The 26,667-nt window shown below is 36.3% G+C and overlaps 1 long non-coding RNA gene across 1 annotated transcript in view; it reads left to right on the top strand.

The window, feature by feature from the left end:
• Nucleotides 1-26,667, top strand: part of LOC109263422 (uncharacterized) — a 580,530-nt gene that overhangs the window by 428,176 nt on the left and 125,687 nt on the right. Inside the window, exon 4 of the long non-coding RNA XR_002078202.2 lies at nucleotides 23,758-23,903. This is a non-coding gene — a long non-coding RNA (uncharacterized LOC109263422). The remainder of the gene's footprint in view (nucleotides 1-23,757; nucleotides 23,904-26,667) is intronic.

Here is a 26,667-nt window from a genome sequence, read left to right as displayed (position 1 = left end):
GGACCGGTGAACAGACTGAAATACAATTGAAATTACATCTTTTTCCTGTAGAAATAAAACTATGAAGCACTTTATAGTCCGTAAACTAAGCAGGCAGAGAGACTGTGGTGTTCCTGAAGAGCGAGGTTGGCCCAGTTGAGTGGGGCTTATTGTTCAGCTCCATTCTTCACTAGATGGCGCTGCTTATCTTACTGAGGTGGATTGTTGTGGTACTTGTAGGTGTGTATGTGCATGTGCCAGAGGGGTGAAAATGGCGTCACCCAGCTTCCTAGTCTCTAGTATCGGAACTCTACTCTCCCTGATCAGCAATCGTGCACCTGTCCTTTTTCTGCAGCTTCTGTCCACTTCCCCCTTATACACTGTGACCAAGCCATCAGGCTGCCAAGTTTCACCTCTCTCCTGAGTTATATCTCTGATATGGCTGTGTTTCCTGACCCCTCACTTCTGAGGGACTGTGGCTTTGACCCTCTCTGACCCTTTGCAGGAGGGTCTCACAGAGCAATGGCTGGGTTCTGGTCGCACCCAGGAACGTTTGAGGAATCGTGCTGCTGCCAATGCCCAGAGACTTCAGGTGAGTGCGAGCCTGCCCCAGAAAAAGTTCACGCGATCTTGTAGCAGCAGAGTCTCAGGGATTATGGAAAATCACAACACACATCTGGTGCCAGGATTCCCCTTTAACGTCCTTATAACGGCACCAGTGAATGTGGTTTTTCTCTGGAGTCCACTGGGACTTTTGCCTGTGGGGAGGCCACACAGCCTCTACCAAATGTCCTGTCAGCAGGGCAACTGCCTCTCCCTGTGTGGCCCAAGGTCCTCCCCAGACCCTAGTCTGCTCCTGGGGATTCACCCTTCCCACCAGATCACTACCAGGTATCGAGCTGTGGAGTTGCAGACTCTGCACTCTCCCTGTTTATAGAGTCTTAATGGAATTTAAACCCTCTCCTTTCTCCCTTTTTTGTTCAGTCCCTGTGGCTATTTCCACTTTTCCACTTTCTGTCCAGCTGCTTTTGGGGAGGGTATGCTTTTCCCATACTCTTCCTCCCGTTTCTGTCATCTCTCTGCAAGCAAAAACAGCTCCCTGTCCTCCATGGCTTCTCTCTCCCCCAGTTCACCTCTCTGCGCTGTGTACCTGCTGATTTCTGTGGTTCAGGTTGTGCAGATTGTTGTGTAATCCTCAAATCAGTTTTCTAGGTGTGCAGGATAGTTTAGTGTTGGTCTGGCTTTATTTCATGGACATGAGACACAAAAAACACTTCCGTATTCTTCTGCCATCTTGTCTCCTTTGACAATTTTTTATCATACTTTTTTTAAAATTTGTTTTGTTTTGTTTACATCATCCTTAATTGGGCTCTTTGTTATCATTATACTTTTTCCTCTTCTTTTCCAGTAAGAGCTACAAAAGAACTTTTATTTTTTATGTAATAGTTGACACGCAATGTTATATTAGTTTCAGGTGTACAACATAGTGATTTGACAGCTCTATACCTTATGCTATGCTCACCATCATTGTAGCTACCATCTGTCACCATACAACACCATATATTTCCTATGCTTTCTCCCCCTGACTTACTCATTCTGTAACTGGAAGCCTGTATCTCTCAGTTCCCTTCACCCATTTTACCCATCCTCCCACCTTCTTCCTTCTGGTAACCATCACTTTGTTGTCTGTACTTATGGGTCTGTTTCTGCTTTTTTGTTTGTTCATTTGTTTTTTAGACTTCACATGTAGGTAAAATCATATGGTATTTGTCTTTCTGTCTTATTTCATTTATTATAATACACTCTAGGTCCATCCATGTTGTCACAAATAGCAAAATCTCATTCTTTTTATGGCTGAGTAATATTCCATTGCTTGCTTGTGTGTGTGTGTGTGTGTGTGTGTGTGTGTGTGTGTGTGTGTGTGTATCTAGATGGACACTTTGTTTCCATACCTTTGTTATTGTAAATAATGCTGCAGTAAACATAGGGGTACATATATCTTTTTGAATTAATGTTTGTGAAGAACTTTTTAAATGTTTATTTGTTTTTGAAAGAGAGAGTGTGAGCAGGAGAGGGGCAGATAGAGAGGGAGACACAGAATCTGAAGCAGGTTCCAGGCTCTGAGCTGTTAGCCCAGAGTCCGACACAGGGCTCAAACCCAAAAACCATGAGATCATGGCCTGAGTCAAAGTTGGACACTCAACTCACTGAGCCACCCAGGTGCTCTGTGAAGAACATTTTAAAAATCAGATTACTTTAGGGGTGCCTGGGTGGCTTAGTCAGTTTAGCATATGACTCTTGGTCTCAGTTCAGGTCATAGTCTCATGGTTTTTGAGATCGAGCTCTGTGTTGGGCTCTGTGCTGACATCACAGAACCTGCTTGGGATTCGCTCTCGCGCTCTCTCTCTGCCACTCCCCAGCTTTCTCCCTCTCTCAAAATAAATAAAGAAAATTCAAAAATCAAATTACATAAAGAAAGTACAGAAAAATAGCAAACTTTTAGATGTTTACATGGTTTAAATATTGCATACCTCTGGTGCAAAATATGTATAGTTAGTTTGGTTTCAGTTTAAATCTTGCCACATAAAGAGATTAAATAATATGATAATGATAGTTGATTTGCTTGAATTAGGTACCAAACATTATCCATGCATTGCATTTGATTTTAGTTTTCTCCTAAAATGTTTTCAATTTATAATCTTTATAATCTGTAAGGGAATATAATCTATAAGGCAGTTCTGCCTTCCTCTTTTTAAAAAGTTATTTATAAAGGTAATCCATTAAGTATGATTAGTATAATATCTATTACAGAGTTAAGTATTCAATATGGTGCCTATTATTATGATTGTTACTGTTATTATGACATCTCATAATATCAACTCTCCTTGTAATTTGTTATTTTTCATAAATCTGTGTCTTTTTGCTCATTATGGAAAAATTCCAGCCATTATCTCTTCAAATATTACTTTGCCTTCATTCTTTCTATTGTTTCCTTCTAAAATTTTGATGGATGTATGTTATACATTCTCATTTTATCTTTGATGAGTTTTAAACCCTGGTTCATGTTTGCCAACTCAATCTCTTTGTGCTTCATCGAGTATACTTTCATCTGGTCTAGCTTCCAATACACTGGTTATTTCTGTGTAATCTTCTATCATCCTATCTAGTAAGTGTATAATTTCAACAAAATTTCTAATTTTTAGAAGTTTTGTTTGTTCTTCAATTATTCTTTCTGGTAATTTTTGATAATATTTTATAATTATATTTTCAATTCTCTCTTAGTTTTTAAAATGCATTGATATTATATGGTTTATATTTGTTACTGCTATATTTATATATCTTTTGTACTTGGTTTAATGGATTGTTGTTTCTACTACTGTCTTGTGTAATCATATATTTGGTTGTTTATTTTCTGAGAGCTTCTGTTTACTGGAACTTTATTTGTGGAAATTATTTGAAAGCTATTTTTTGTTACTTTTTGAGTGTGTTTTTACTTGTCAGTTGCTACTACCAAATTATGTCTGCTTTTAAGTAAAACATTAACTTGAATTTTATTTCTTTGGGAACTTATAAACAGAATAAATATGGATAAAGGTTGTTAATTTTCCTTGCTGTCTTTCTCTGCTGGTTAGAGTTTATGTTTCTTCCTCTTCTCCATGGCTTCCATGTTGATTGTGGGGAGATTTTCTTACCTTGCTCTTGCATGGCCCCTCAGTACTGATACTCTAGATCAGTAGTCCTCAGCCAGGGGTGATTTTTCACCCACAGGGGACATTTGGCAGTCTTGAGATGTTTTTGGTTATTAGAACTGGGGGAAGGTACCACTGGCATCTAGTGGGTAGAGGCCAGGGATGCTTCTAAAAATCCTACAGTGCACAGGACACTTCCAACAAAGAATTATCTTGCTCAAAATGTCACTAGTTCCTAATTGGAAGCTGAGAAACTATGTTCTAGGTCATACAAGACTGGTAGGTGCCACAGGGCAGCCAGACTCTTCTGTCTTGTTCCAACCTTGGAGATTACTCTCTGGAAAGTTCATCCATGTACTTAAAATGACTTCAAAACTATTTTAATAACTTTAAAAATATTTAGCATTTAGTTTTTCTTATCTTTTACTTTGCTTGATCTGGTTCTCTCCTTCAATGGCTGCAGAATGTTTTGTTGTCTGCCTTGATGATGCTTTGATTAGTCTTTAGTTATAGACCTTAAGGCAGTTTTTAATCATTTGCTATTACAAACAATGCTCCAATTGGTATTTGTATATATGAGACTATATCTATAAAATACACACCTAAGAGTGTAAATGCTGTGTATGTGCATTTTAAACTGTAATAAGTTTAAACCTAGGATTTTTCAGTTTAACTTCTGTCTATATTTTATTGGAATAATTTTTTCTTACGTAGGTTGAAATTCAAACTGGTAGATTAAAAAATGGATCTCATCATACACAGATATAGAAGGAATTCGGGTGACTGGGTGACTCAGTTAAGTGTCCGACTCTTGGTTTTGGCTCAGGTCATGATCTGACAGTACATGAGTTCGAGCCCTGCATCAGGTTCTGTGCTGACAGTGCAGAGCCTCCTTGTGATTATCTGTCTCCCCCTCTCTCTGCCCCTCCAGTTTGTTCTCTCTCTCTCTCTCAAGATAAATAAAATAAAATTAAAAAAAAGAATGAATATTCATGTGACAATCAGTCAAATTCTATAATTATCAGGATTTTGTCACATTTGTTTCAGTGATATTCCTGCTATTTTTTTGCTTTTTCTTTTTTATTTCAGATCTGTCTTTAAAAAAGATCCGGACATCATTTTCTTCCATCCTTATAATTCAACAGGCATCTCTAAAACATGTGGACATTTTATTATATAACTACAATGCCATAATCATAATGACAATGTATTGCTTCATATCATCTATAAAAAGTAATAATGAAATTTCTCCAAATGTGAGAAAAGATTGTCCTTTTATTATTGGTCTGCTTTGATCAAGATCTATATAAGGTCCACTCATTTGTTTTTTATACCTGCTAACCTTCCTTCAAATGTGAACAGTATCCTTTCCTTCTGACCCACTGACATTGGTGCATTGATACCAGATCAGTTATGCTTTGCAGAGTCCTACATTTGCATTTGTGTGCTTGTTTCCTTGTCATGTGATTTAGCTTTCTCATCTATTCCCTGTAGAGAAAAATGGACATCTGACACTTGATTAGATTTGGACTCAACATGTTGGAAATACTACACATGTATTACAGTTTCATATTGCATCAAAACAGGTGGCATTCAGGGGCGCCTCAGTGACTCAGTCGGTTAAGTGTCAGACTTCAGCTCAGGTCATAATCTCATGGTTCATGAGTTCGAGCCCCGTGACAGGTTCTGTGCTAACAGCTCAGAGCCTGGAACCTGCCTCAGATTCTGTGTCTCCCTCTCTTTTTGCCCCTCCTCTGCTCTCTCTTTCTCAAAAATAAATAAACATTAAAAAAAACCAGGAGATGCGGTGCCTGGGTGGCTCAGTTGGTTAAGTGGCTGACTTCAGCTGAGGTGGTGATCTCGCAGTTCGTGAGTTTGAGCCCTGCATTGGGCTCTGTGCTAACAGCTCAGAGGCTTTCTGGAGCCTGCTTCAGATTCTGTGTCTCCCTCTCTCTCTGCCCCTTTCCTGCTCACGCTCTGTCTCTTTCTCAAAAATAAATAAACATTAAAAATTTTTTTAAAAATACAAAAAAAAAACCCCACAAAAAACCAGGAGGCATTCAATACCAGATTTTGCTACTGCTTTGCCATCAGATTGATGATCAGTAGATTCAGGTGGTCACAACCTGACCCCTCCATTTCAAAGTCCCACATTTACATTTTATCAAATGTCTTCATTAATGTGGTCATTACTTGCATCATTAATTTTATGAGGGATTGCAGAAAGATGATTTAAAAAAATTCTACCTCTTCTCTCACAAGTTTTAGTTGGAATTCTTCAATAAAGAAGAACTTTTCCCCACCAATTAGGGCTAATTAATTTCCCTCAAGTATACTTCATAGAAGAAAGGCAGAATGAATTATTTCCTTTTTAACTGCCTATTTTCGGAGTAAGAATTTAGGACTCTAGTTGTTTCCAGTAGTGTTCTATTAGTTTTGTTTAAATTTTAGGTTCTCTTTCTCTCCTTCTTTAATTGAAGGGGCTGTCAATAAGCTCTTGAATTTATATATTTTATGTGCTTCATTTATTTGCATTCATTACACTCTTTCAAGTTCAAATTGTTACATGATAGTCAAAGGTAGTCCCTTCATATTTGCTTCTATGTCCCACTGACATGGCCCATTTAATCCTTGATGGTTATATTTCTTTTTGTCACAACCGGATATCCCAAGTACATCTTGTATATTTTCTGCCTTAGACTTAAAATCAGCTATTATTCATTGCAGTTTTTATTTCATTTTTCTTCATGAGAAGGATAGCACATTTTCAAAGATTTAAGAGTCATTTGTATTTTTTTTTTCCTAAAGTGAATATTTGTCTATGTTTTCCCTTAAAGGGTTATTGGTCTTTTTAAAACTGATTAATAGCAGGAGATCCTGGGTGGCTCAGTCAGTTAAGCAGCTGACTAGGGCTCAGGTGATGGTCTCACAATTCATGGGTTCCAGCCCCCTGTCAGGCTCTGTCCTGACAGTCCCAGCCTGGAGCCTGCTTCAGATTCTGTTTCTCCCTCTCTCTGCCCCTCCCCCACTTGCACTCTGTTGCTCTTTCTCTCTCAAAATTAAGCATTAAAAAAATTTTAAAAAGTTATTTATAGGAATTAATTTTTTAGTAGAAAATTAGTCTTTGTCTATGATATGGATTACAAGTATCAGCCATATTTGATGTTTGTCATTTGGAAAATTATGGTGTTTTTATACCTTGTATTTTTTAAATACGGTGAATTTTACCAATTTTTTGTTTTATGACGTCTGTTTTTCAATCTTACTTAAAAAATCCTTTCTCAGGGCATCTGGGTGATTCAGATGGTTGAGTGACCCACTCTTGATTTCAGCTCAGGTCATGATCTCGAGGTTTGTGAGATGGTGCCTCATGTCGGGCTGACAGCACAGAGCCTGCTTGAGATTCTCTCTCCCTCTCCCTCTGCCCCTCTTCTACATGCTTGCTGTCTCTCTCTGCCCCTCTTCTGCTCGCTCTCTTTCTCCCTGAAAATAAATAAATAAAAAATAAACATAAAAAATACTTTCCCGATTCTGGGTTATTAAAAAAAAAGTTTTCTGTAAATATTTTTGAGGCTATTAATCTTTTAATAATCTTTGATCATCTGAACTTTATCTTTGTTTAAAACTAAAATATAGATAAAATCTAATTAATTTTTTTTCATATGGCTAAAAGTTACACCTACACCATTTATATTCAATTTATTTTTGCCTCAATGATTTGAAATATCAAATTTATTAATGAAATTTGTTGTGGAATTTCTATTCTGACCCATTTACTTGTCCTATTCATGTAGCAATAGTAGATTACGTTATGTTTTATTATTTAATAGGTCTACATTCCTCTCTATATCATTTTGTAGAATTTTCATGAATGATTTTATGTATTAAGTTTTCAATTGCATTATTCATATTTCTAAAGGAAATGTGTTGACAATTTTTGAGATTGTGTTAAATCTATAGATTAATTAGAGAAGAATTGATGTTTTTATGGTATTATGTTCTTATCTAAAACATCCTGTGACTTTCCACTCCCTGGTTATTGAAGATTTCTCTGTCATTTAATAGTACAGTAGAGCCTTGAATAAGGAATGCTTCAACCCCCATGCAGTCAAAAATACCTGTATAGCCTTTGACTCCCCAAAACTTAATAGCCTGTTAACTAGAAGCCTTACTGATAGCAAAAACAGCCAATGCATATTTTGTATGTTATGTGTTTTATATAATATATATAAATATATGTCTTCTTAAAATAAACTAAGCCAAAAAATAAAATTTTATTAAGAAAAACATAAGAGAAAATATATTTACAGTACTATATTGTATTGAAGAAAAAATCCATGTATGGTTTGACCCACACAGTCCAAGCTCATGTTGTTCAAGGATATTTAAAAAGTTTCTCCATATGGAGCATGTAGAACTTTCAACTTTTTTGGGGGGTGTTAGTTTTGCTATGGACTCAGCTACTCAAATGAATAAACAAACAAACAAAACAACTAGTGGCCATAATAAGATAGATTTATTTTTATGTAACATTTCAAAGGTCAGTTGTTCTGGGCTCAATCAATCATTCAGAGATCCAGATTGCTTCTCTCTTTCTTGCTCCACTATCCTATAGGGTGTTACTTTTATTCTAGTGGCAAATGTCACTTTACTGGCATTACATTCACCTTCCAGGCCGTTGGAAGAGGAAAGAAAGAGTATTTTTAAGGGGATGATCAGGAAGTTGCCCATATTATTTTGTTTACTTTTATTGGCCCCCCAAATAAGCATGTGGCACACCTAGCTGCAAAAAAGGTTTGAGTGTAGACTGCCCAAGTGGGCAAGCATATCTATACAACTAAAATTCAGGAAGTTCTATTATCAAAGTAGAGGGGAGAATAAATACTGGAGACTGCAAATAGTAGCCTTTGTAAATTTCAGCTTTTTAGTTGCTATTGAAAACAGGTTCTTTTATTACATCTTCTAAATAATTATTGTTTTATTTTATTTAAAATTTTTTTTAACATTTATTTATTTTTGAGAGAGTGTGCGAGTGGGGAGGGGCGGAGAGAGAGGGAGACATAGAATCTAAAACAGGCTCCAGGCTCTGAGCTGTCACCACAGAACCCAACACTGGGCTTGGACTCACAGACTGTGAGATCATGACCTGAGCTGAAGTTGGTCGCTTAAACAACTGAGCCACCCAGGCACCCCAATAATTGTTGTTTCAAATATTAAGGTAATATTCTGTCAATTATTTCTGTAATCATGCCACCCCATCATTGAATAATTTTATATTTTACAAAGAGTTGGTTTTATTGAATTATTCAAATTAAAAATATCTTTAATTATAATAAATAAATTTTAATAATTATTAATATAATTGTACTTTTTATAATTATAATTTAATATATCCTTTTATAATTCTTATCCTTCTTCTATGTTTATATTATCTTTATATGATTACATTATATTGCTTTGGCTAGTAACTGCATACCAATATTAAATAATAGTGGAAAATAGAAAGATATTGTGTTTCTGACTTCAGTGGAAAAGCTTTCAATATTTCCCTGTAAAACATGATATTTGTTTTTAGGCCACATCTGATATATATATATACATATACATACATACACACACACACACACAATCATAGTAAGATATAGTAAGATATGTATTATGGTATTAGGAAAAATATAAAAATAAAATATATTTATTAAGACTTTTGGTCTTATCAAGATGAAATGTTGAATTTTACTGGATGACACTGAGGCTTCTATAAAGATGAAATTTAACACTGAACTTTGTATTTCTAAAATAAACTGTATCTTGTCATAGAAAAGTATTATTTTTTTAATCTCGTGTTGTTTTACTTGTTCACATTTTCTTTAGCATTTTTGCAACTACACTTAGAAGTGAGATTGATTTGAAATATTCTTTAAATATTTTCTTCTAAAAAGGTTTTAGAAGTTTCCATTGTTTTTCTATGCCCTGGATCATTTAAATCACATTAGAATTATATGTTTTCCTGATCTTTTTTGTGAATCTGTCTGAACCCAGTTCATTGAGGATGTTTTGAGCTTTAGTAATGTTTTCTATCTCTAGCAGATACTTTCTGCTTTGTGGTGTTTTCCTAATTTATATTTTCCAGTGAATGATCCACTTTACCCCGGTCTTTAAATTTATTTACAACAACTAAGCACCTAGATATCATTAGATTCTTTTAATTTCTTAGTTCTGAGGTTATTTTTGTATATTTTCCCCCTATTTTTTATGTTTGTGTTTTCTCACTTATTTTCTTGACCAGATACGTAGTGATGTATTAATCTGTGTGTGTGTGTGTGTGTGTGTGTGTGTGTGTGTGTGTGTGTGTTTATAGTTCTAGAATTTATTTATTAGTTTTATCATTTTTTTTGAGTCACTTTCTTTGGGGCATTTCTCTCAAAAACAGCATGTAATTGGTATTTGCTTTCTAGTCTGATTTGAGAGTCTATTTTAATAAGTAAATTTATCTCATTTGTATTTTTTAAATATTTATTTTTTGAGAGAGAAAGAGTGTGTGTGCATGCACAAGTGGGGGAGGGGCAGAGAGAGCAAGAGCAAGAGTGAGAGAGAGAGAGAGAATCCTAAAAGCGCTCTGCGCTGCCAGCACAAGCCCTGACACAGGGCTCAATTCCATGAACTGTGAGATCATGACCTGAGCTGAAATCAAGAGTCAGACACTTACCAACTGAGCTACCCAGACACCCCTTATTTGCATTATTATATGAAGTATATACATTCTGCCTTAGGTTTGTTGCCATATTTTATGCCATGCTTTCTGTATAACGACAGGCTCATTTCTGTTCATTTCTTTCTTCTTCAACATTTACCTTCCTAACTTCAAATAAACTTAAAGCTGTATTATTTGTCAGCTAAAACATCTTGACTTCCCCCTGTGCTAAAAGTCCTGCTTTCAACTTTCCCTTCCCATTCTGCTCTGCCAGCATATTTTATTTTCATTCTCTTCTTTCACCATAATCCTCACATTTGTTTGATCTAGTCTTACTCTTAAGTGACTCAGTGCTCTCTTCCAGACAATTTTGACTAAGTTGTTGCATTCATCACTTGGCTGAAATTTATTTTCTATTAATTCTGCTTTCAAAAGCATGTTTGTGAATGTGTCTTTTCATTTTATTTGAAAAAACTATTTGCCTAGAAATATAATTATAACCTAAACTTTCTTTGAATATTCTGCAGGAATTACCCACCATCATTATTAGTACACAGAAATTTATTACAACTCAGGTATTTTGTTTTTGTTTTTGTGTGTTTTTGTTGTTGTTTGTTTTGTTTATTTTTTGTTTTGTTTTTGTTTTTGCTTTTTATACATGACTTTTCTGGCAAAGAATTTTTGCATCTTTGAAATCTAGTAGCCCTATTAAGATGTACCTTTCATTTGATCTATATCAGTTTTTCTTTTCCTAGGATACCATTTGCCTTTATAGTTTACAGATTCTGATACTTTTTATTTCTAAAAAGTTTCTTGAATTATATCTTTAAATAGTTATTCTGCTATTTTGGTTCTCTTATTTACAACATCTGTTTCTTGTATCTTAGTGGTCTTTGCTCATCTTCTAGATCTATAATTTTCTTTCCAGATCCCTTTGGACTCTTTGTTTTCACTTCACTTTGTTTGCTATCTCAGTCATGTTATTTTCCTTACAATGTTTCCACCAATTCTTTGTTTCCCTTGTGTTACCACTGGTCAGACACCTATTGTTACAATTGTTCACACTGCCTGCCTCTACCTTCCACCGGGCTTCATCTTCTACAGTATTGAAATTTTTTTCTCTGATTATTTTCTTCTTTGTGCTCTTTTATGAAGCAACCTGTTTAATTAAGCTTTGAAAATTAAGGGAGATATGTTTTTCATTTGCTGGTTACTATATTTTTGTTTTATTTTTGTTTTTGTGGGCAGTTTTCATTTGCCATTTGTATTATCAGTTCTCTATATTTTTTTCTTTGTGGCATTATTGCATAGGTCTTTTGCTTGTTCATTTTTAATTACTTCTTATTTAAATTTTTCTTTGACCATCTCTTGTGGAAAGTTCATGTTTGGGAGGGGCCAGGGCTAGCAGGAATTCTACCTATGATTCTGTATATGTGTGTGAAGGAGAAAGAGAGTGTAATAGAGAGAGAGAGTGAGGAGAGAAGAGAGGAGAGATTTGATATTCACTCCAGGTCTTTTCCCATTGCCAAATCTTTCCTCTTCTACCATTTTCATACTACCTCCAACTCCCTCCCAGATATACCTCCACAGGCTGAGCTAACCCCACTCTTCACTTTCTCAAGACTTTATGCTATGTGGAATCATTTGAACCACTGCCTCTAGACCCCTAAATCTGGTCCATTGCTGCAAATAATTTATTGTTTTTTGTTTGCTTTGAATTATTTTAAACTTTAGGGTATGTCAGTCACTCCTTGAGAAGATCTGTATTTGGTTTTTTTTTTTTTTTTTTTTTTCTGGTATCTGTAGCCACAAACATCCTTTTCCTGATTTTCTCACACTTGTTTTTGAACTTCACTGCTTTTGTTAGAGCCTCCCATTTTGTGATCCAGGGTTGTAAACATCTCAGTTTCATTGGAGACAGTGTTTCTATTTTCCTCTGTTCTTCCCCTTGCTGCTTTAAAATGAGTGCCCAAAGAAGAATAGAAGAAAACAAACTTGTTGCATTTATTTTAAAATTATAATCCTATTTAAATTGTTTGCTTATTTTCTTATTGATATTTCCTTTTGTTTCCCTTAAGTGGGCATGAGAAATCCTTGACATTGTTGTTCTCTTAGCTTTTGCTTCTTTCTGCCACATAATTATAGTTCTTTTGGCCTCCTGTCATGGTGACAAATTGAGAATTCCATAGGTTTTGATTTTACTGTGGAAGCACTTATGAGAATATGGCACATAGTTTACTAATCTAAATCTCATTATAGTATCTGGTTCTTATTCCTAAAAAATAAAATAAACTAGAAGGTAAATTAAAGTTTAAAATTACTTTGTAATTACAAGCTATGTATTCTGAGATTTTGCACTGAAATCTACTGATAGAAACATGATGGATTATTTCTTTGTATTTGAAATATTATGCATTGACTGAAAGAGAATGTGAACTACTGAAATATACCTAAAGTGAAAAATACATCTATAGTTCCATACAGTAAATCATAAAAAATATTATTTTTGGAGTCTTTCATTTATTTAAAAAAGTATGTAGGGGCACCTGAGTGGCTCAGTCGATTAAGCAGCTGACTTTGGCTCAGGTCATTACCTCCTGCTTCGTGGGTTTGAGCCTCGTGTCAGGCACAGAGCCTGGAGCCTACTTTGGATTCTGTGTCTTCCTCTCTATCTGCCCCTCCCCTGCTGGTGCTATCTCTGTCTCTCAAAAATAAATAAAACATAAAAAAAAAAAATATATGTATTGGGCCCCTACTAGTGCTGCTAAGTGTTGAAACAGAATCATGTGGCCCTATTATTTTCCCTAACCACCCAAAACAGTTTAAATTGTGTAACTTTTATTTTGACTCATGCTTTAGTATGAAGCCGTAGGAAATAAAACATGCTATAGTAAAATAATGAGACTGCATTGTATGGAATAGATCAGATATATTTGATCATAACTTTATAGTCATATTTCATAGTAGTGCTATAATTGAGTTAATTAAAAAAATCTTTTCTGCTAATTGCTACTTTTGTGTTTTCTCTACATGTCTTTCTTTTTATAAGTTTGCTCTTGAATAACTTTTTTTCTGTTTTAACCTGGGTTTGTCTTTGAGTGACATCTTAGATGTTAGATTCCCAGTAGACCAGAACCGTATTTATGTTGTACTTTGACTGACATTGTGTTTAATATTTTGTGATGGTGATAATCTGTGCCTTCTTTTCCATTTTTTTTTCTCTTTTTAAAACTATGTGTAGTCTTTGGTAGACTTCATGCTGCCTGCTTTTGCTGTTCTATCTAGGTCTGCTGGTGGCAATGGGATTTCTCTAAAGCAATAGTTCTATTTTCAGGGGGAAAAAAGGTTAGCAATTTCAGTTGATGCATTTTCAAACGGTATCTCTTTGGCTGCCTGGAGTAATCTTGAGAACTGTGAAAGTTTCAGCATCATTCAAATCTCTTAATTTGGAAAGTTACCATGATCATGTTATTCTGAGGGCAAATCAACTGCTTTCCTCCTAGTGTCCTTTGTGGAGGCAGGAGCCTTGGAGCTATCTGGGGCAGAGAGCTACCTCATTTATAATTTAGGTTCTGGAAAATACTATCCACATCCATGGTACTATACAAATAAAAAATAAAGAATGCCACTAGACAGCACAAATAACCAACTGTTATCAACTGTGAAACTCTGAAGGAGTGAGGAGGAGGACGGGAAGTGAAATCTAATAAAAAATTATGTGTAAACTGTTCCATGAAAGTCATTTTTTATTACAAAAGCAGTAACAGCCTTCCATCAACTTTGTACAGCAATTTTAATAACCTTTAGTGAATGTTAGTAAATCATATTGACCCTTAAGGTCCCTGGATGGCTAGAAATAAACATGCACAGATTAACCATGTTGCTGTTCTTCAGCTCTGTTATGCAAACAGTTTTATACAAGGTCAGCCCAGGGCACCATTGATATTGTTTGCCAACCAATTTATTCCTAAGACCCTTGACCCCATTTTAATGTGTGCATCCAGAAGCACACCCCATGTGGTGTTACTGGTTGCGGCCACCAAAAATTGGGAAGTTGGCATTTTTTTCCAACAGCAGGGACCTGGAAATTCTGTTAGAAACTCATTTAATGCAACTTAAAGTTCATGTATCATTTAAAAAATTCTGATTCAACCAGAATGCTTTTATTTGTCATGTAAATGTAGTATGTCAGATCTGGTATGAAACTGCATGGGAGAGCTAAAAGTGGACCTAGTAAATTCTTTCTTTCTTTCTTTCTTTCTTTCTTTCTTTCTTTCTTTCTTTCTTTCTTTCTTTCTTTCTTTCTCCTTTTTTCTCTTTCTTTTCTTTCTTTCTTTCTTTCTTTCTTTCTTTCTTTCTTTCTTTCTTTCTTTCATTCATTTATAGTGACCTCAGCTAAACTTCCCATTGCTTTCTACTCTGGTTTTTTAACAATGTGCCTTTTGTCAGATTTCAAATACTGTTGATGGCTTTTTCTAAGTATTACTTAATTTGAAAGTTTAATCTTTTCATTTTGAAACACATTTTAAATGGAAATGGGACATTTTAGAACTAGCTGGTTTAACGAAAATAAGCAAATTCATATGGTAGTTCATTTGAATTATGGATACCTTGTTCAGAAAGCAGGAAATGACCTGAAAGGTGAATACAAAGAAGGGAGAATGAATCATAGGAAAAATTTAATCTAATGTGCTTTAAAACCAATTATATTTTTAATACTGTCTATCCTCAGTGGGCCCTCAAGAGGCATACACATAGCACTAGAGCTGTCGTTAGGATTTCAAGAATGACTTTAAATCTTCCTGTAGCAAATATTTCCAATCATTTGTAAATTTAATTATCAAGTTAGCAAGCACCCTGATTTGATTAACATGTTTGCAAACATGATTGCAAGCCAGAAACAGCATTTATACTTCTTCCTTCAGATATCTCTTTAATCTCTTCATAGCGCAAGGCTTGTCTGGGCTCAAATTAAGAATCTGAATTGGAAGCCACGGATGCAGTATCTGCGTATTACAGTACTAGAAAAGACGAGGTTTGTTCTCAATTCCCCTTGCTGTTATTTTCTACCTTTGTAAATTATTGAAGGCAACACATTCTTTCAACTTATATTTTATGTAAGTCTCAAATGGTATCATAAATAGTGTATGCAGAGACATATATTCCTGTATTAGCCAAAAAAATGATGCTGCTAGTAACGTTCAGTTTAATGAATTTCTGAAGCTCCCTGTTAATTCTATTTCATGGTAGCTTTGCATTTTTATGGAATTTGAAAGCACAAGTTGTAATTGCTAATATCTGAAATTAATATAAGTAAACTAGAGAGCTCAGCGGTGCTCTTTGCTTTATGATTCATTCATATAAAGACAGTATTGTCTACATTTTGTGTGCTTTCCTAGTATACCCTTCCTGGCACATTCGTGTTAATTAATTTGAGATACTGGGTTTCCAGTCCATTAATTTATTATTTTACAGTCGCTATTAATAATATAATCCTTAGTTCCTTTATTTGCTTACATGGTTTTCTAAACATGTATATACGCCAGATTATTGTATTCCATATCTTAGCCAATTTCATCATGTTCAATAATTTTTTCATCCTATGCCGGGCAGCGTAGATTTATTTTTCTTTCCAGATGGCTCCCTGGAGACTCCATCTGGACCTAACCTGCTACCTAGGGTGGTTGATAGGCCATCAGGGACTGTCTTAAGGGTGGAAGAGGCAAGATGCAGATACTTATCAGTGGTATGCTCTCTATTAAGAGGGTGCTTAGATCAAAAAGAAGTTCCAAGGGGACTATTAACGGGGATGTTTCCTTCTGTCACTAGTCCCTAAGCATTTTGAAAGGAACTTAAGGAAGAGATAGATACCTTAATCCCCTACCACGCCCCCCCCCTCCCCCCCCCCCCCCCAACAAGCCTTAAGATCATAATGCTAAGAGCAGGGAGAAAAGGGTGATAAGAGTGAATCTCCAAGTGTATGTGTCCGTAGGGGAGGGATTCTGAGAAGACTGACAACCATCCTTTGATGCATTGCCCAGGGGTAAGTGTGTTGCCGAGGCAAAGAAAACTCATGTATACACCTGTCTTTCCAAGAGATCTGAATAAAGAAATCTAGGTCTCCTCTCTCACCTTGAAAATAAAGAAAATAGTCTGCTCCTTCACTGAATAATCTTACTCTTCAATTTTGTTCACTTAATTTTAATTTGACAAATAGTTACTAGCAGATAAAGTCTAGAAAGATACAACAAAGTAAATAGAACAAAACAAAACAAGGGACACCAGTCCTTAGGAAAGTGACAGTGAAAGGAAGAGCCTCAAAAGTCTTGTAGAGAATTTCTACACAGGATGTTGCCACTGGGTTTCACCTTTTCTAATAAAAGCTGATTCTGGGGAAAGACAAAAGCCAGAGTTTAGAGTTTCCAGCAGGAGTTTACTTAGAGAGGGGCATAAAGGTGATTTTATACTGACATTTGTTTCACCAAGTAAAATCTTTGCCCCTTCCATTTTTAAAAAAATTGTCTATACATACCACCTCCTGGATCATCTTCCTTTATTTTATTTATCCCAGCTAGCAAGTAAGTCTTTGTCTATCTTGTTCCATTGCCACAGCTCACCTTGAGTTGAGCAGCCTAGATACTTGCTTTTCTTGAAGGGCCATTGGGTATAATTCTTTGGAACTCTGGTTTTCTGGGACTTATCACTGTCAGGTATTACCAAACTGCCAGGCAGATGCCTTCTGTAAGAATCCAGAGTACAAGTTATATGAAAGGATTCCACTGCTGAGAATCTCCTCAAAAGTTAGTACATCTCAGAAGTAGCTAGCCCAAGGGAGAAGATAAGCTCAAGAGGTTATCAGTCTCCTCGTCTATAAAATGGGGATAATAACTCAACCCACCTCAGAGAGCTATTGTAATGTTAATACACTTGTGAGGATAGAATGAGGCATGGAATAGTGAGGCAACTGCAATTCTCACATAGGTGAGGAAACTTTCTAGATCTGTAGGTTACATACCCTCACCCTCAGCCCATCACCCACAGGCTGATGCCTAGGCAGAGCACATCAGCCAGATAGATGAGAGGCACTGCTGCTGACATGATCCATCCCTCTATCTCGCTACAAGAGAATTTATATGTAAACGCTCATTCTAACTCTCCAGGTAGGATATCATAGTTGGGAGCTTCTACTTCTCATACTGCCTCTGGTGCATTGATATTCTAACTTTATCAGTAATTGGGAAGTTTCAGGCCACTCCGATTGACTCAGGCCACCTGCCAGATCATCAGGAATTATGTAAGAATTGTACTCATTTGCATAAATCCTAGGGGGAGACACATGAATACCAAGTATTTTGGGCTTTCCTCTATCACCCTTTGCCCATACACACTAGAAATTTTTAAGGAGTATTTCTTGGAATTCTTTCAGGCTATAGATATGTGAAACCTACAGTTTTCGGAGTCTAGCTGGCCCCCTTTATGCCTTTTCACTGATGCTTCCACTGCAGCAAGTCCGTCCAGTTCATTTCATCTCCACTCTGCTAACCTGGATTGCTCTGTGCAGGGAACAGAAATATTCATTCCTATCAACTTTTATCAACACTGTGACCAACGTCCATACTGAGTCCTCTGGTAAAATAGCATGCTTCAGAAACTACATTCTGCTTCCAAAATGAGTTACAATTATACACCAACCACACAAAGAAATCAAAGACTGTGAGGCCCGAATGATGGCCCTAAGAGAAGCAAAGATGCCCTGTGTATAATTATCTTTCGCACCTTTGCAGATGTATTACCCAGATGGATGGTGTATAAGTCAGAATATTCTAATTTATGCTGCAGTCATAAATGATCCCAAACCTCAGAGACTTGACATCAGCAAAGGTTTATTTCCTGTTTGAACTGCGTGCCCATTGTAGGTTGTATACAACTCTCTGGAACTCTGCCGGTCTATGGCAGAGACTAAAGACGGACTATGGTAAGCTATGCCCACAGTTTTAAACCTTCTACCTAAAAATGACACACGACACTTTTGATCATGTTTTATTTGCCAGAGTTTGTCACAAGGCCAAGTCTGACATCAAATAGGTGAAACTGCATAATCCTTCTGTAGGAGAGACAGCTAATATTTTGAAAATTAACATAATCAACTTATCACTAGCTTGTTTCTTTTTCTTTTTTTGCTTTAGGATTTTCTTTGGCAGGCTGACTATAATTGGGCACCCCATTTTCACATTCTCTGCCACAAAAGGCAGGTGTATATGTATGTGTATATATATATATATATATATATATTTTTTTTTTTTTTTTTTTTTACATTTTATGTATTTTAGATAGACCGAGAGAGACAGAGCACAAGTGGGGAGGGGCAGAGAGAGATGGAGACACAGAATCCAAAGCAGGCTCCAGACTCCGAGCTGTCAGCACAGAGCCTGATGCTGGGCTCAACCTCAACAAACTGTGAGATCATGACCTGAGCCGAAGTTGGACACTTAACCGACAGCCACCCAGGTGCCCCCAAAGGCAGGTTTTAATGTATTGCAATTCTTGTTCTGGAACAAATACCCTCTACTAATCTGCTTGAGTGGCAATAACAAAATACCATAAATTGAGTGGTTTAAACCGCATAAATTTATTTCCTCACGTGGTTGGTGGGATTGGTTTCTGGTGAGGGCTATGCCCTTGGGTTGCAGATGCTGCCTTCTCACATGACTCACATGGCTTCTTAGTGTGAACCTGGAGGGAGAGAGCAAGTGAGCAAGCCCTCTGGTGTCTCTTCTTATAAGGACACTAACCCCATCATGAGGGCCCTACCCCCATGACGTTATCTAACCTTAATTCCCTCCTGAAGTCCCCATCTCAAAATGCTATCACTTTGGGAGTTAGGGTTTTAACATGTGGATTTGGGCGAAACACAAACATTAAGTCTGTAACATACCACTCCCACCTCCTACAGTCAACTTGGCCTCGAGGCAACAACATTTAATATTTTATTTCTTTTCTGGACATATAAACCATTGGGATATTCTAGTTCACTGCTCAGGTTCCCAATGTTTCCAGGGCATTGCTAAACATATGGACAACTATCCTTTCCCAGTCTGTGTGGGCTGTTCCTTCTTTGGGATGAACAGTAGTTAGTTTATTCTTTCCCCAGAGCTGAGCCTCTCACACCAGTATACCTCAATGATAGACCTGAATGAAAATATTTTCTTATTTGTCCCTGAAAATTTCCTTTTTCTTGATCCCTGTTCATGTGCCCTGCAGTTATCAATTGCTTTCCCTGGTTCTTTCTTTTGTCTCCATATCACAAAACTGTTAATTCCACAGATGGGAATTAGTTCAATTATATTTGCGGATGGCTGCCATACTTCTCTACTGTTTCCTACTGACTCTGTTATCTTCATTCATTCTTTTCCTCTTATGTCTAGACAGGAAAATCATTTACTGTTATTTATTTTCTCCAGTTCTCCTGCTGGCCCTCTGTTATTCTTTTCCTATTACACATTCCAATTATTTCATTCCTCTGCTTGAAGCTCATCAGAGCCATCCCAATACTCTTGGGATAAAATCCAGACTCCTCATCATAGACCACCGGGCTCTGCAGGATCTGGCTCTTGCCTTCCTCTCTGACTTTATCTTGTACACATTCTCACGCAACATATTCCACGTGAGCTACATGGGCCTCCTCTCTCTGTGCCTCGGACAAGCCAAGCTATTTATGCTTTGGGCCCTTTGTCGTTACTGTTCAGCCTTCCCTTAGCTCTTCACGTGGCTGGCTGATTCTATCCTTTTTTTGGTAAAAACTTCCCTGGCCTTCCTAATGAAGACAGACTTCTTTCATTACAGGTTCACACATCTCCCTGATCACATTCTTTATAACAATAGTAACTACCTATTATTTCTTCATTTGTTTATAAATGTGTTTGTTTCTCCCATCAGAATGTGCCATTAAGGCAGGAATTTTGTCTTGGGCATTGTTGTGTCCCAGCAGTTCCTATAATGCCTGACAGTGTGGTACATCTTATAAGTGAATGATGAAATCACAACAAAACTGTTACATTAAAAAGTCAAAATGTATTTTATTATAACCTTTGCCTGGAAGATCTAGTTTAACACTCTGGGACGTTATAAAACACATCTAATCTGACTTTTATTTGACAATTTACCAAATATTGTAGGAGTTTTTGGTCTCTGTGTACGCTCTTTCCCATAAGCTTAACATCTTCAGTTCCTTCAACCATTGTTCAGGTAAAATGTGCTGGTGACCTTTCAGTGCCCTGTTCATTCTGTCTTGGATTTATGTTAATACTTAATTTTTTTTTCTTTTGACATTTGATCCATTACCAGTCTACCCATTTTACCATCCTCAGGGGGACAAAAGAGAACTGTAGATGTTAAGAAATGGCTTCAGTAAGTAGGATCTGGTGTGTCCCCAGACACACTCATGGGCTCCTTCTTGGAAATGATTAGCTATATATTTTTTAAAATCATAGACTTATTTACCATGTCAGGGAGCTAAGATAAGAGAGAAAAGTAAGAGATACTATAGGAAGAGGAATGCACTTTTCCCTCCTCTAGACCCACCTCTGATCACCCTCTTCAGGTCTTCTCTCATTGGAGGGCATAATTTTCATTCTTTTTGTTCATCACTAAGACATTATTTAGTTTGTGGTTATTAATGGATACAGTCTCTGTGCTTTAAAAAGCACAAACCCAGATTTCACCTTCTCTTTTAAACCATTTTCTTCATCCATGTAGACTCCTCCTCTACATCTTCCTCTACATCTTTTCTTTCTTCTTTTTGACTGCACGTGGCTGTGTTAGTTGACTCAGATACATTCTTGGGGCCCAATGAACTCTAACTTTACATTGGGCAGAGGGGCAGGTGGTCCCATGTGGATCCCAACTCCCCTTATCCTTCTCTTGGCCTCTGCATTTGAGCAGAGGACACTTACACGGCCATCGGTAAGTCCCTCAAACAAAAATAGCCCATTAGCTCAATATGCTAAAATATTTTTTCTTGTTACTCCAGATTATTTTATCTAACATAGTAGCTGATATTCTGGTTATATATGTTTTTCAAATGTAATAATCAGATTATCAATATCCTTAACAAAACTTGTTCAACAGAACAGAATTGAGTACAGACCCTTTTGTTATATGCCGTTAGACTCCCCAGCATACCAATATTCCTCACACATACCTCTGTACCACATGTTTAGCTAACTCATATTTGCTATATGGAGAGCATTTCTCATGTCTATTTATCTTCAGCCAACACTAAAACCTCTGTGTCGAATGAACCATTCACTGTGAACCTATTCATTTCAGTATTGATTCACCTTCTCACAAATCCATAATATATACATTGCATCAAATACATTATGCAACAATCTCTTAACTATTTGGAATCAATTTGAGAGACTTTGAGTAAATCGTCAAGCTCCTTTCTGATAATGATATCTATATCATCTTCTCTTGACTATTAGGTTAGGAAACTGAGATAAATTTGAGGTTAAGGCCCAATGTTTGTTCATTATTTGATGGGTAGTTTGTTTGGTTCCTCCTAATTTTGTTGTTCTATATTTTATTATTGATGAAGTGATGTTGTCAATGTCTCAAATCTATTTGGTAAAGAGAAATGGACAAATAATGTGCATATGTGAATGTGTGCATATCCAAAGAAATAACGATTAGCTTCAATTTGGCTAATTCTGGGAAATTTGGAAATCAGTATGCTTCTGTTAATTCCTAATCTAAAATTAATCTGAATATACTATCTCTGTAGGGTATTCATTTCAACCAAATATTAAAACACCCTCTGAAATTACTTTGTCACTGCATTATTTGAGGACAAATGGCAATTTCATTAATAAACATAGAAGAAAATAGATATAGGTGTATACTTTGAACTGTGGTGCCAATATACTGACTATCTAATCATCAGTCTCTATAATCTTTATCTTTACCAACAGATTGTTAGTAAATCACATTTCTCACTGATACTTACTGTTATCTATTGTATAATTTCATTCTTGTAATGGGGATGTTTGAGGATATGAAGGAAAAGATTGAGCAGAAGTACCTCAAATTTTTATTGTCAGTTTATTGAGATCTGAGGAATGAAGTCATTTATGTTATCTTCTTTCTTCATTCTGTGCCAAACAACCAATTAACTTTACCAGCGCCTATCATGTGCTAGGCATGGTTTTAGGCCCTGAATATATGTAGGTGAGTAAGAGAGAATTGTAGATAGATGAATTTAGCTTAGATTGTCCCTTATCTAAAGAAATGGATAAATCTTACATCAGCTGATGTCTCCATGCTATTTAAGAATGGCTGAGGCCCCAGTACCACATCATGCAGCAGTTAAATAACTCTACATGTTTTCAGAAAATTCCCCAGTGAGTTTGTGTCTTCATGGTTACCACTACTGTTTCCATTGTATTTTTATGTTGCTCTTTATCTTGCATGTGAAATTCAGGCCCTCCCGCAATTTCCGTATTTCCACTAACCATCCTCCTCATGCCAAACACACACACACACACACACACACACACACACACACACACACACACAGTAGATATTTCTAAACATATCAGATGAGAAGTTTCACTGTAGCAATATAAACAACCTCAGAGTGAACACTAAACATCTGTTCCTACTGACTACCTCAAAACTTAGTGGCTGACAAGATTTATTATTATTTCTCAGTTCTGTGAGTTGACCGGGGTCAGCTAGGAAGGTCTTGCATGTGGTTGCAAGTAGAGTCGGCTAAGGTGCAATTCTCTGAAGTCTCATGTACACTGGACATCCAAGGTGGCTCACTCACATGACAGGCAGTTAATGCTGGCTGTTGGGTGGGAGCTTAGCTGGGGCTCTCAACTGGAACATCTACAAGTAACTGTCATGTAGCTTGGGCTTTCCACAGCAATGGTGACTAGGTTCTGAGAGGGAGTTTTCCAAGAGAGAAGACTCCAATAGAACCCTATAGAATCTGCTGATCCTCCTTAAAATCTAAGTCTAGATCTGTTGTCATGTCACTTTTGCCACAGTCTATCCATCAGAGAACTTCTGGTCAATCCAGATTCAAAGGTGTAGAGGAATGGATATCTATATCTACATCTCAGGGGTTGAATGGATGGCACACACATTATTCTGTGGAGTATAGTCACTCTCCTAACTCGTGGAAGTTTTCTCTGAACCCCCTCCTCCCCATAGTCTCCAACCATACCTGCCATTCCCTCTTCTGTTTTTCCTCTTTTTGGAGGTAAACAGATTTGCTCCTGTTCTCAAGCAGTAAGTAGTGTTCCCTCACATTGCTTTGGCCCCTGATAATATCTTTATGCTCAGTATTCATCTTCTACACCAGAGTCTTATCAAGGTCTTTTCTCTACACAGTTTCCACCTTAAGAAAAATTTAATGCACTAAGGAAAGGCTATGTAGGGATCCAGCAAGAAGGAAACCTTCTGTAAACCAGCAAGAGAGATCACACCAGACCCTGACCAGGCTGACACCTTGATGTTGGACTTCAGCTTTCAAAACTGTAAGAAAATAAATTTCTGTAGTTTAAATCGCCCAATTTATGGTATTTTGTCATGACAGCCACCCAGGCTAACACAAGCACTGATCTCTTTCCCTTGCTACACCATTGGTTCAAATTAATTTCTTCATAATTCATATAAATTATGGTCAATCTCATTTATAAAAGTAAGATATTTTATTATCTCAGATGGATAGATCAATCACTTTATTAAGTATTGTTTAGGAATATATGCTACTTTTTCTCTCAATAGCCTAAATTGCATGGCTGGGGTTTCTCAAAATAGTCTTGTATAAAAAATGATTTACATTTAAACACAGTTATGTTGATCACAGAAGTTCACTTAAAGAGCAATTGATAAGACAGACAAAAGTCATCTGTGTGTCATATTGTAGAACTTCAAAATTTCAATGTTACATTTCAATGTGTCATATTGTAGAACTTAAACATTTCTATATATTTATTATATATTAATCATATATATGATATATATGTATTTCTAAACATGTCCCTAAATAGTGCTGCTATAATCAAAACAGGCAGAAATCGTCTCATAAGATGTAATTTTAAATTATATAAAGCAGGCAGCATCTTAATGCTGTACTTTTAAGCCTTTTTTTTTTTTTTAAATAATGTAGTAAACAATTCAGAGAACTACTTGGATAGTTCTTGGATAATGATTTTGAAATTTAAAAATGAATATAAACTTACATCATGTTTTTGTACCAAATTAGAGCTACTTGAATCAAAATTTCTACCACACTTTGATGGTATAGGAACAAAAAGAAATTGAATGTATGAAGAATATTGGGTAGGTAAAACTGCATAGTTACTTTAAGGAAATTCCCCAAGATTAATATTCTCTGAGGGCATATTTTATGTTTTAAACTCAGACCGTTTTAGTCAACAAATAAATTTATTTAGCAATTTTGCAGGTAAAATATTGGTTGGCCCAGTGGCATGCTATGCTGAAAACACAAAGTCAAAGTTGTTCCTTTCAAAGTAAAGTCAAAGTAAAGTTGTTCCTTTACTCCTTTGAAGGGAGGGGACATTTGGATTAAATGGATCTGAAACATTTTCAGGCTCAGGTTATATTGTTCTATGTTGTATAGTGTTGAATTTTGAGGTTATAATGAATCACTAGTAAGAAAGTGTGAGAGGGGCGCCTGGGTGGTTCAGTTGGTGAAGCATCTGACGTCGGCCCAGGTCATGATCTCACGGTCTGTGAGTTTGAGCCCCGTGTCAGGCTCTGTGCTGACAGCTCAGAGCCTGGAGCCTGCTTTGGATTCTGTGTCTCCTTCTCCCTCTCTGCCCCTCCCCCACCTGTGCGTGTGCGTGTGTGTGTGTGTGTGTGTGTGTGTGTGTGTTTGTGCTCTCTCTCTCTCTCTCTCTGTCTCTCAAAAATAAACAAATGTAAAAAAAAAATTAAAAAAAAAAGTGTGAGAAACTGTATTCTCTGCCTAAAAGCACATGTTTTCTGGTGTCAACTGGATGGTGGTCATGGTATATTTATAATTAGGAAGAAAAGCAGATTGTAAAATGTGTGTATTACAATCTTATTTCAGTTAAAATATATAATATGTAATGAAGTAAATATATGGTAAATCATAATCTTGAGGGAGAGCTACAATTTTACTTTACATGTAGTTGACTCATGTGTGTGTGTGTGTGTGTGTGTGTGTGTGTGTGTGTGTGGTTGATACGGAAATGTGTTACCAAAATAAGTTCTCTTGGAGTGGCAGGATATCAGCTGATTTGTGTGTGTACATTATTTTATTCCCAAATTTTAAATAAAGAGGTATTGCTTTTTCAGTATGAGAAAATTATTTTTAAAAAGTGTAAGCCATCTATGTGTTTAAATTTGTCTCTTAAACTTCTACAAGAGAATATTAATTTGCCTCTGTTCTTCTTTTAATCAACAAAGACCATCTTTCTCTGCATTGTTAGACTATCAAAAGCAGAGTGTCTATACTCTGTTTTATCAGACATTTACAAAAATGCCTTTGCTGAGTTGTGATAAAATGGTATGCCTTCTGTTGATGTGAGACCTGTCCTCTTGCCCACTTTATTTATGTTTTTGGTAAAAAAAAATGTAATGTTTTGATATTATCCATTGTAAGACTCCCTGTACTTTATACAAGGAAACTCTCCATAAATTCCTACATGAGAAGAGTTGCAAGAGCAGTTTTGACTCTGCAGATGAAAGTTTTATCCTTTTTGTTGTTTAGGAAATAGAAACAATGTAATACACTGGTGTCCCACTTTACTTTATGAACCCAAAAACTTAATGCTGAATGTCCTGTCCAAAAATTGTAATTTCCTCAAATGTAACTACTGGAGGAATTAGTTCTGCTACTTTTGGGTGGATTCAATTTATTTGATATTCAATTGAGTTAGTTTGCACCATGCTTGAATGTTTAAGTTATTTTCCATGCTTTTCAGATGCACATGGGGTAAAAACATATTACTGAAGAGAAACACTACCTATATACTTCATTCACTCCTTTATTTATTCATGTTCCAGGCCATAGTCATTTGGAAATGTATCAGTGAGTGAAACTGAGAAGGGTCTTTGCCCTCATGGAGCTTCTAGTCTAGAGAGGGAGTTCTGACAGTAAGAATCATGAACAAATAAATTATATATACTTTAGAATATGAAATGTGTTATGAAAAGGATTAATGTAAGGTAAGAAGTATTAGACATCATTGAAAATGTTTTAAACCTTAGTAGCAATAGATAGAATATTCTTCAAGAATCTCAATTAAC

This window comes from Panthera pardus, unplaced genomic scaffold, assembly GCF_024362965.1.
Source record: "Panthera pardus isolate Hobbes unplaced genomic scaffold, ASM2436296v1 HiC_scaffold_17, whole genome shotgun sequence".
NCBI lineage: Eukaryota > Metazoa > Chordata > Mammalia > Carnivora > Felidae > Panthera > Panthera pardus.
Note: the sequence above shows the minus strand (reverse complement) of the source record. Positions and strands in the feature narration are given on the sequence as shown.